Genomic DNA, 11177 nt, shown 5'->3' with positions numbered 1-11177 from the left:
AATATTTTTAATAATATAACTAATTATATAATTGTTACAGGAGAATAGTTATTAAAGTTGGATATAAATTTCTTTAGAATTTTAACTTTTAATATTTTATTTTAAATTAATTAATTTCAAGTCTTTTTTAGAGCAGATTTAAATGCCATCCATAAAAGTCAACTTGGTAATAGGGGTGTATACGGGTTGGGTCGGACGGTTTACGACAATTTTATAACCCAACTTAATTATGGTGGTTTGAAAAAATCTCAACTCAACCTAACTCATTCAAAAGTATAACCCAACCAAACCCAACCTTTGCGGGTTGAGGCGAGTTGGGTTGACGGGTTAGTAGTTACATAATTTGACGAATGAAATAATTCATAAAATTTAAGTTTATATACCATACTATAAAACATCATATCTAAAAAGATTACAATAGGTTTATAGGACGTTTTTGGTCGTTTCAACAAGTGTTTTAGAATTATCGTTAAATAAAATGTCGTATTAGTTATTTCATAAAGACATTTTGAAAATGTCCCGTAAAATCATCTATTTACAGGACACATATGTTCATATGACACTTTTTCAAGGCGTGTTGTATAAAATAACTAATACGACACTTTATTTTAAAAGCATCATGGAATTTGTTAGAACGTCCAAAATCATTCTATAAACATATTGTAACTCTTTTTGATAAGACATTTTTCTAATATAACTCTTTAAAAACATCATAGATTGATGGATTCGTCCATCAAATAACTATCAATATCATTCATATTCTCCCAACATATCAAATTGTTGTTGCTGAAAAAGAATCAATAATTTTCCTTATTAATTTGATTATTTGTCACTATTCTTTGATCGTGAATCTCTTTTGGTAACCTATACGTTTAGCTAAAATGAAACAAAGCATAATATCAATAAAAATTATATAAAATTTATATATTATTAATATATATATATACACACACATAATAAACATATATATATATATATATATATAATTTTATAAAAATTATATATTAACGGCGGGTTGACAGGTTGGGCGGGTTGAGCCAATTTCAACCCTCCTAATTGGCGGGTGGATGGTTTGGCAGGTTGGGTTTAATTGGGTTGTTAGCGGGTTGGGTTTGGTCGGTTTCGCGGGTTGGCGGTTTCTTGTACACCCCCACCTAGTAACCAGGAGTGCTCATGAGTTGGGTTGATTGAGTTGAAGACATCTGAACAGTCCAACCTAATGCTTGCGGTTCGAAAAATCTTAACTCAAACCAACCCAAACCAAAGTGCAACCCAACCCAACCCAACCCAACCCAACCCAACCCACACCATACGGGTTGGTCAGGTTGATACTTTGGTACGGTAAAATATTATTCTAACCTTGAATATGTTATTTCTTTACTAATAATTTTTTTTATCATCAACCATTTGATACAACTTATCCATATTTCTTACGTATATAACATCCAGTTAATTTTTTTTTCTCAATTTACATTTATATGTTCACAGTTTATGAACATATATACGAATGAGTTCTATAAAGATATGAATAGATTGAAAATATGTGTATATGAAGAGTGTACGTGATAGTGTAATTGTCCAATGTACATATTAATAGAAATTCAACAATCATATTAAATCTAAGAAATAAAAAAGATATCGGGTTAGATTGGGTTCAAATAATAATAACCTAATACATACGATTTAAATTTTTTACAACTCGTTTAGATATCGAGTTGGTTCGAATAGATTTATTTCGTGTTGGGTTAAGTTATGTTAGGTTGATAGGGTTGGTGGGTTGGTCGAGGACCCCTACTGAGTGATAACGTTCATCACCTTTCCCCTCTTTTTTAACCTTCAATCCAGTCTTCTTGTGTGTGTGTTTTGATCACCTTGCTTTCCCATTTTGTCAATTTGAAACAACAATTCAGAGTGGCGGAATGGAGTATTTCCTCAGGGCAAACGCCGTCCAACTAAGGAGCCACCACCGGAAATACCTATTAGCGGATGACGACGCGAACACGTGTCCCAGGAACGCCAAGGCACGGTAAAAAACGCCCTGTGGACGGTCGAATTCGACGAAAATTACGACGATGTTATCCGATTGAAGTCATATTACGGCCGGTACCTCACCGCCTCCGAGGATCATCACATCCTCGGCGTCACCGGTCAAAAAGTGATTCAAAGTGTTCCTCTGAAAATTGATTCCTCCGTTGAATGGGAACCGGTGTTAGAAGGATGTAAAGTTCGTCTGAAAACTCGATACCGTAATTACTTACGAGCTAATGGCGGAGTGCCTCCGTGGAGGAATTCGATTACACATGATATTCCTCATAGACATCATAACTGGATCTTATGGGAAGTTGAAGTTGTTGAGATTAGGCTCGGTCCACTTCCGAAGAAATCGAATTCATCTGAGACAGATCTGGATCTGGAAGGTTCTTTTCATCTCACATCCATCCCCATATCTCAGGTTCGTGGATCTGTTTTTCCGAATTTGCGATCGATCATCGAAATCAGCTCGATCAACTCGATGTTCTACATTGAATCATTGCAGGAGAGTAATTTGAAGAACGAAGGGAGGATGATTCACTACAAATTGGTGGATGATGATGGTGAGATTGTTGATGCAGAAGGATCGTTTCTGTTCAAGGGGAATTGACTCAAAATTTGGAGGAAGAAACGGAGCTGGAGAATATTACTGTGTGTTCTCGCAGCCCTTTGAATGGGAAGCTTTACCTACCCTCTCCGGCTAGTCTTTGCCGCCCAATAACACAACTATGCACGTCGTTGTAGTCCCTGCAACCTCCAAAGGTTAGAATTCCTTGAAGCTTTTATCACATTTTGATTTTTGGTGGTTTAGCAATTTGTGAACAAATATGATTATAGTCAGGGTCCTTATTAGATTCATTAGTTAGCGTTTGGTATGCATATATGATTGGACATGACTGAACACGACAGAACTTGATAGGACTGGACGGGACAAGGTTGAACATAACAAGAGTATGTCTGGTGTTTGGTACGACTAGGATTGGACGGGACAAAACTAGACAAGCTACCCCCAAAAGTTATTTGACGATTTTAAATATTATATAATAGTTATAATTAACACAAATAAAATAAATAATTAAGGAATAAATATTTGTACCGAATTTGAATGAAAAATTTGATATAATTGATGGTAGTAGTGGTGGTGGTGGAGGTGGTTTTGGTTATGGTGGAGGTGGTGGTGGCTGACGGTAGTAGTGGTAACGGGCGGTGGTAGTCGGTGGCCGACAATGGTTATGGAGGTAGAGGCAGTGGTGCTTGGTGGACGACGATGGTTATAGAAGATATGAAGATGGTATATTGTGGTGGTGGTGGCGATTGACAAGGTGGAGGAGGTTGTTGTGGTTGATATAGTGAAGATAGAGGTGGTGGTTGTTATGGTGGAGGTGAGATGGCAATGAATGGTGGTGGCAGATGGTGGTCGTGGAGGAGGTTGTTGCAGTAGAAGAGGAGTTGAAGGTGACGAACGCCGGTAGTGTTGGTGGCAATGGACGGTGGTCGACTATGGTAGAGGCGGCAATGGACTTGGTGGACGGTGGTTATGGAGGCGGTGAATGATGTTATTGTAGTGGAAGAGAAGGTGGAGGTGGAGGTGGCCGCCGGTGCGGCGGCCGAAACTAGCGGTGATGACCATTAAAACAAATACCATATTAAGGTTATATATCAAACTAAGGTAAATTAGTAATATTTTAGTTTCTGTCTCATTCTTGTCCCAAGAAAAAACCTCTTTTATCCCATGCTATCCCACCTTGTCACAGTTATTGTCCCTGTCCCATCTCCCATGTCGCACCAAACGTGGGACAGTAAGTTCTTGTTTTGTCCCGTGTTGTGCCAAACATGGAACAGTGGGTTTTGTTCCGTCCTATCCCATGTACCAAACGCAGCCTTAATGTCGGAATTTGAGAAAAGCTATCTTTCGTATACCATTTTCAAATTAGGTTTATGTGTTGTAACTTGAATTGAAGAGTACCCAAATCCTACCACCCTGTGTCCAATTATGACTTTCAACAGTCAAAAGAGTTGTATTTTGATTCCAAAATCGACAAGAATTTCTTGGGTTTTGGATGAAAATTTTGACAACGTTAGATACCAACACTTTTCACATTATTAGCCTCAGTCGAGAAGAAGCCCAAGTTGACACTTTAAGCCCTTCAACAATCAAGACTTCAGCTCAACAACTTTCCTAGATAAAAAAATAAAAAAATAAGTAAAATAAACGACAGGCTTCATTAACTTTAACTTGTTTACTAAGCATATAATATATACAGAGAGTAAAGCAACATATATATACCTCTTATACCCATTGGTTGTGGGAATCTGACTTCGAAGAACGGTGGTCGAATCTATACGGCTCTAAAGTGATGTCTATTAACCGAAGAAGCATTGACGACCTCGGTCGTATATATGATGGAACGAGGTATGTTCATGTCCTTATATGTAGTCCCGCATACTGAAACAGTCTCGTCATCTTCGGCCTCAATAAACCTCGAAGCTTTTCCATATTATCTTGAAAAGCACTGCTCCATTTTTTTTGAGGTTTTCTTTGGTACGATTTTGCACTGTCTCAAAGTCTTATCCCTCGCCGAAAACATGACAAGCGCATATGCATTCATAAAGTAGAAGGTTTCATTTCTCACTTCGAACATTGTTTTGGAAATCCCCATTTGACCTACATTTTTGTTGACTATATGTCTGGTCCACATTGTTTGACCTTTAGAAATTGTATGGATTTCAAATTGTAAGTGATTGATTTTGTTGATGACGCAGACAATACACTTACAGGAGGTGGGCATGTCGGAAAATAATCCGACATGTCCTTGATCAATATCCTGATTGGGAAATTTTGGTCGACAGATTTTGGCAAGTGAGAAAGGGCAGAAAAAAAAAAATGGAAGCCTCTTTTACTACAAGAAGCCATCCTTCATAGGATGCTAGGAAAATTGCACCATCTAAATCCTCGATGGTTTTGTGATAGCATTTTAAATCGTGAGGATTGTAGATGATATATTCAGATGACCTGAATGCTAGTAGCCATGGAGAAGAAGGTTGAACTTGAGCTGATGCTTTGAAAGATGAATGTCTGAAGTCTCTACGTGCTCCACGAAATCCTAGAAGTTCAATGATTGATAACCGATTTGTAATGGCGGATAAGATATTAGAGGGAAGATCAATCGATGTTCTGATCATTAATTGATGGGCAACCTCGTTGTTCGATTGATCAATACTTGTCATTTCTTTCGTCCTTTCACACATGATTGATTAGCTGCATATATAACAAACAATTATTTAAAATTATCAAAGCTTTTACATTATATATGAAGATTGTAAATTTAGATTATAATTATTAATTATTAAAATAAAAACCTAGCTATAATAAATATTTAAATGTTGTAAACTTGATCAAGAATTATTTCAAGAAAATATAGACAATGATTTTATATATAAAAATCATCAAGAATCCCTCCGATATCTTATTTGCCATTGCAAATCAATTATCCATCATTAAACTTCTAGGATTCCATGGAACATGTAAAGACATTAGACATTCATCTTCCAAAGCATCAGCTGAAGTTCAACCTTCTTCTCTATGGCTACAAGCATTCAGGTCATTGGAATGTTTTATCTACAATCCTCACAATTTAAAATGCTATTGCAGAACCATCGAGGATTTAGATGGGACAATTTTCCTAGCATCTTATGAGATGGCTTCTTGTAGTAAATGAGGCTCCCATATTTTTTTCTGCCCTTTCTCACTTGCTAAAATCTGTCTACCAAAATTTCCCAATCAGTATATTGATCAGGAGCATGTCGGATCATTTTCCAACATGCCCACCTCCTGAAAGTGTGTTGTCTGCGTCATCAACAAAATCAATCACTTACAACTTGAAATCCATACAATTTCAAAGGTCAAAGAATGTGGACCAGACATATAGTTAACAAAAATGTAGGTCAGAAGGGGATTTCCATAACAATGTAGCGAGAAATGAGACATTCTACTTTATGAACGCATCCGCGCTTGTCATGTTTTCGGCGAGGGAAAAGACTTCTGACAATGCAAAATCGTACCAAAGAAAACCTCGAAAAAAAATATGGAGTAGTTGCCTTATTTCTATAGGGAACATGCTTTTCAAGATAATATGGAAAGGCTTCGAGGTTTATTGGAGGTCGAAGATGACGAGACTGTTTCAGTATGCGGGACTACATACAAGGACGTGAACAGACCTTGTCCCATCATATATATGAAAGATGTCATCAATACTTCTTTGGTTCATAGACGTCATTGTAGAGCCGTGTGGATTGGACCCCGGTTCTTCGAAGTCGTTTCCAACAACCAATGGGTATAAGAGATATATTTGCTGCTTTAGTGTGTGTGTAAATATATTATATATTTACTTATTTTGTTAACTTTTATTTAGGGAAGTTGCTGAGTTAAAGTGTTAATTGTTGAAGGGCTTAAAGTGTCAACTTGGGTTTCTTCTGCACGGGGTTGATAATGTGAAAAGTCTTGATATCTAATGTTTTCTAATATAATCTTTACCACAACATCCATTTGATTTCTATGGTATTTTGTTGATTCCTAAGCAAAGATCGATTCAAATCTTTGAATTCCTTGACTGAAAACACGGTTCTTATCGACATTGTCTTTTTCTTAACAGGCTCAATCAATCCCGATTAATAACGTCTTCAACCATACGACAAATCTGCAAATTTGAATGCTCCAACCAGTCGTTAATTAAACTTGGGAGGCAAAGAACATAAATAGACTAGATCAACAATATCTATACTATATTATAAAGCATTTGACCGTCGGTAGTGGTGGCGGCGGCCGAAACTAGCGGTGATGACCATTAAAACAAATACCATATTAAGGTTATACATCAAACTAAGGTAAATTAGTAATATTTTAGTTTCTGCCTCATTCTTGTCCCATCTTGTTTGTTCCACCTATTTTGGTGGAACAAGAATAAACCTCTTTTGTCTCATGCTGTCCCACCTTGTCCCAGTTCTTGTCCCTGTCCCATCTCCCATGTTGCACCAAACGTGGGACAGTGGGTTTTGTTCCGTCCTGTCCTGTCCTCTCCTGTCCCATCCCATGTACCAAACGCAACCTTAATGTCGGATTTGAGAAGAGCTATCTCTGGTATACCATTTTCAAATTAGGTTTATGTGTTGTAACTTGAATTGAAGAGTACCCAAATCCTACCACCATGTGTCCAATTATGACTTTCAATGGTCAAAAGAGTTGTATTTTGATTCCAAAATCGACAAGAATTTCTTGGGTTTTGGATGAAAATTTTGACAATCGTTAGATACCAAGGTTTTAGGGATCATGAATTGGCATCGAAGTCTGTGATACAGGTTTGTAAATCCAGTGGCAGTGGGCCTTCTGAGAAAGTTACACTTTCTTTTGATGATCAAACGTCCATTTTCATAGATTTGGTTTATAATGAGCTCAAACTTTTTCATAGTTCTAGGTTTTAATTTTAATTTGTTCGTTGTTCTTTTGTTCTTCCAGTCGTAAAAATGAGTATGAGGTGGACCATTGCTATCATCAAAATGAAGATACAGCTCTAATTTTCTCAGTGGAGGTAAAGCCTCACATCTCTAAGGTTTTTGATGGTGAAAGCTCAACATTTATTGCATTCGGAGCCCGAGGCACTGGAAAGACCTACACGATCCAAGTAAACTTAGTTTTACGTTTCTTATTGTTTTTTTTGTGGCTGGATGAAGACTATAATACATACTTGATTCTTAACTAAAATTGCTGAATTAACTTGGTTAAGGGACAATGAACCTAGCAACAATCTACACAATTCTGGTGCAGTTACCATCACATTAATCTTATATTTTTTTTTTTGTTATTTGAAGGGTTCCAAAGAAAATGTAGGCTTAGGAATGATGGTAATGGATGAAATTCTCAAAATGGTAGAAGGAGGAAAACATGCAGTTGCAGTATCAATCTTTGAAGTTTTCCAGGATCATGTTTATGATATATTAGATTCCAAGAATTCTGAGGTTCGAGTACTAGAAGATGCTCAAGGAAAGATAATACTTAAAAAGGGCTTTCTAAGGCAAGGGAAATGTTACAATCATAGATATTGTGATCGGAAATGATCTTGTGTTTGTAGGTTTGGTATAAAGCATCAGTTGTTTCTAACATCAAAATATTTGTGACAGGTACGTGTGAAATCGATGTTGGAATTTCAGAAACTATATTGCATGGGGAGTGGTTCGAACAAGTCAAAACAAAAGATAGCACTGGAATTGCCACGAAGCAGCCATAAAGCTCTATGATACATATTTTAGCTTCTGATAAAGGAGAAAATCCTAAATGTGTTGGAAAGATGAACTTTCGTTGATTTGGCAGGTTTGGAACAAAATCTTCTCTATAGAGAAGCTTTTATTGGAATAATCCCATTCAGAACAAATGAGTTTGAGCTGATACTTACAGGAACCTTCATAATGAGAGTCTGCAGAACCAATCATACAAACAAAACAGAAAGACAATATTACGTCATATACATTAAAGATGATTTATTACAATCACATAAATAATATTGGGGTTTATTTCTTAATAATTATCAAGACAAACTTTTTTTATTACAATTAAAAGACCATTAAAGATGATTTATTACAATTACATAAATGGTATCGGGGTTTTTTTGAACCTTTAATGTACATAATTACATTTATTACAATCAAATAAATGGTATTGGGGTTTTTTTGAACCTTTAATGTACATAATTACNATTTATTACAATCAAATAAATGGTATTGGGGTTTTTTTGAACCTTTAATGTACATAATTACATTTATTACAATCAAATAAATGGTATTGGGGTTTATTTTTAAACTTTTAATTTTCATGATTACAATTAAAGACTATTTATTACAATTAGTAGGCCTATATATATGAATATATGTTTAGTTATATGTATAAAAGCAAGTTGTCTTAACATTTTTAGTAAAAGGTACATTCTTATATTTTTGCAATGGAGTATCTAAAGTTGAAAGACTTGGGAGAAGATAACGAATGTTGGGCTATTAAGGTAAGAGTTTGTCGGTTGTGGGAGTCTTAATTTGAATTCAAAAAGAAATGGAGAACTAATCAGCTTGGATATGGTCTTCATTGATGAAATGGTACATCCCTTTTAATATCGATCAATGCATGTTTAAAAGTTTTATACTAAGATATTTTATGTTGGAGCTTTATGATAATTTTCTTATTTTTCATTTAAATTTCAGGGAACCCTAATGGCTACAACAATCCGGAAGAATTTGGTGTCAAAGTTCAAGCATTTGTTGAAGGAGGGTTCGGTGTATACTGTCAAAAACTTTAAGGTGGTTGTGAATTCTGGAGCTTATAGGGTTGTTAATTCGAAGTTCAAGATCATGTTTACTCTTTTAACAACCATTAAGAGAGAAGATAACAATACACCTTCAATACCGATGCATGGATTTCAATATATTAATGAGAAGACGGTTAACACTCGGGTGAATGATGACACTATTCTCACGGGTACGATCTCTTTAAATTTTTTTACTTCTTAATTTATCGTGTGATGTTTCTTATTTTATTTCATTGCTTGCTACATCCGGTTGTTCTAATATAAAATATATGTATAGATATTGTTGGGTGCATAACAGAAATTGGTGATTTGGAAACTGTTGGTGGGAGTTACACAAAAAGGGATCTTGAAATTATATCGGATTAGTAAGTTTGTTTGGTACTTTCATATACACTTACTTTTACCAATATTATTATATCATTCAAGTTGACATTCTGCCATCTATCTATGTGCAGCTCGGTTACTTGCAAAGTTACACTGTGGGGGGAACTTGGTGAGAAATTTATGGACGAACACCCGATTGACAATGGGAACTGCCCTTTGATTATTATCGTTACCTCAATACGCATTAAAAAGTTTCGAGGTACTTCTAATCCTTGCCTATTTGTTTATTTTAGGTGCTCATGTGGTTAATAATAACATGTATATCGTTTCTTGTGTTAATTTATAAAGTGTCATCAATTTCTCAACATCAAGTGCAAGCAAAATATATGTTAATCTTCCCGACGAGTATATGTCGTCTTTGATTAGTAGGTTTGCAAGTGTATGTCCTCGAGTGAAACTTATGGACCCGGTTTGTGTGGTACCAAAAACAACTGAGGAGGAGATGTTTGATAATAGAACGAGTATCGAACAATTGCTAAGGGCTGATTGGAAAAACGAATCTAAGGTGCAAAATTTTCATCAGTTTTTTATGCCTCAACAAATTACAATAGGTTGTTATACGTGTTTTGCTAATTACATATTTTAATCTTTCACATGTAGGGATATTCTATAACTATCATGGGTGTCATTGACAAATTTGAAACTCATTACGGTTGGTTTTACTTAGCCTGCAAAGGATGTTGCAGAAGGGTTACACCAGTTGATGGTTTTTATAAATGTGGCCCTTGTGATATTGAATCAGACGTCACTCTTACATTGTTAGTGTCCGTTCTTTAAGATTTCTAATGTTCAAAGTCCATGTATTTGCTAACAATTTTTTTTGTTGTAAGGTACAAGCTGCATTTTGTTGTTAAAGACGAATAGATCCCGAGCCTAAGCCGGAGTCAATTTACCGTCTACTAGAAATCCATTTTTGTCTAGTATGGGAACCGTGCGTTGCGCGGTAGTATGAGTACTTTGATTAATGATATGAGGATTGTCTATATAAATTTATATTAATTATTAATAGAATCATCAACAAATCGTACTCAAATAATTCGAAAAAGTTAAATAAAATATAGTTAGTGAAATTTTAATATATATATATATATATATACATACACACACACACACACACACACACATATATATATATATATATATATATATATTGAGAGAGAGATTTGTTTAGTAATAAAGTTGTAAAACTAAATAAAATGAGTAATAATAACAACGGGAATATTAAGGAATCTGTTGGGTTCAAGATTAGTGCTTAAATGTTGTATTCAAGTTTCTCCATTTACTTAGTTTTCTTGTAATTAGTTTAGCATTATTTTCTTTAGTATAAATAGTCTTTTCAGTGTATTCTGTAATTACACATTGATTACATCATTAATCAAAAAGGTGATTTGACAGCAATTATTCTCTCTCTCCAAT

At 35.3% G+C, this 11177-nt stretch overlaps 1 long non-coding RNA gene and 2 pseudogenes across 1 annotated transcript; all 3 read left to right on the top strand.

Annotated features, from left to right (window-relative positions):
* Positions 1 to 1872: 1872 nt before the first annotated feature.
* LOC112518465 lies at positions 1873 to 2615 on the top strand (annotated as a pseudogene).
* Positions 2616 to 6164: 3549 nt separating this feature from the next.
* Positions 6165 to 9368, top strand: LOC112517825 (annotated as a pseudogene).
* A 115-nt stretch (positions 9369 to 9483) lies between these two features.
* LOC112518679 lies at positions 9484 to 10663 on the top strand. The gene is made up of 5 exons (XR_003069821.1): positions 9484 to 9547; positions 9655 to 9742; positions 9833 to 9960; positions 10050 to 10266; positions 10362 to 10663. It is a non-coding gene; the product is annotated as an uncharacterized LOC112518679 (long non-coding RNA).
* The last annotated feature ends 514 nt before the right edge of the window (positions 10664 to 11177 follow it).

Source organism: Cynara cardunculus (genome assembly GCF_001531365.2).
Source record: "Cynara cardunculus var. scolymus isolate 2C chromosome LG 9, CcrdV1, whole genome shotgun sequence".
Classification (NCBI taxonomy): Eukaryota; Viridiplantae; Streptophyta; class Magnoliopsida; order Asterales; family Asteraceae; genus Cynara; species Cynara cardunculus.
This window is presented reverse-complemented; position numbering and strand designations above follow the sequence as displayed.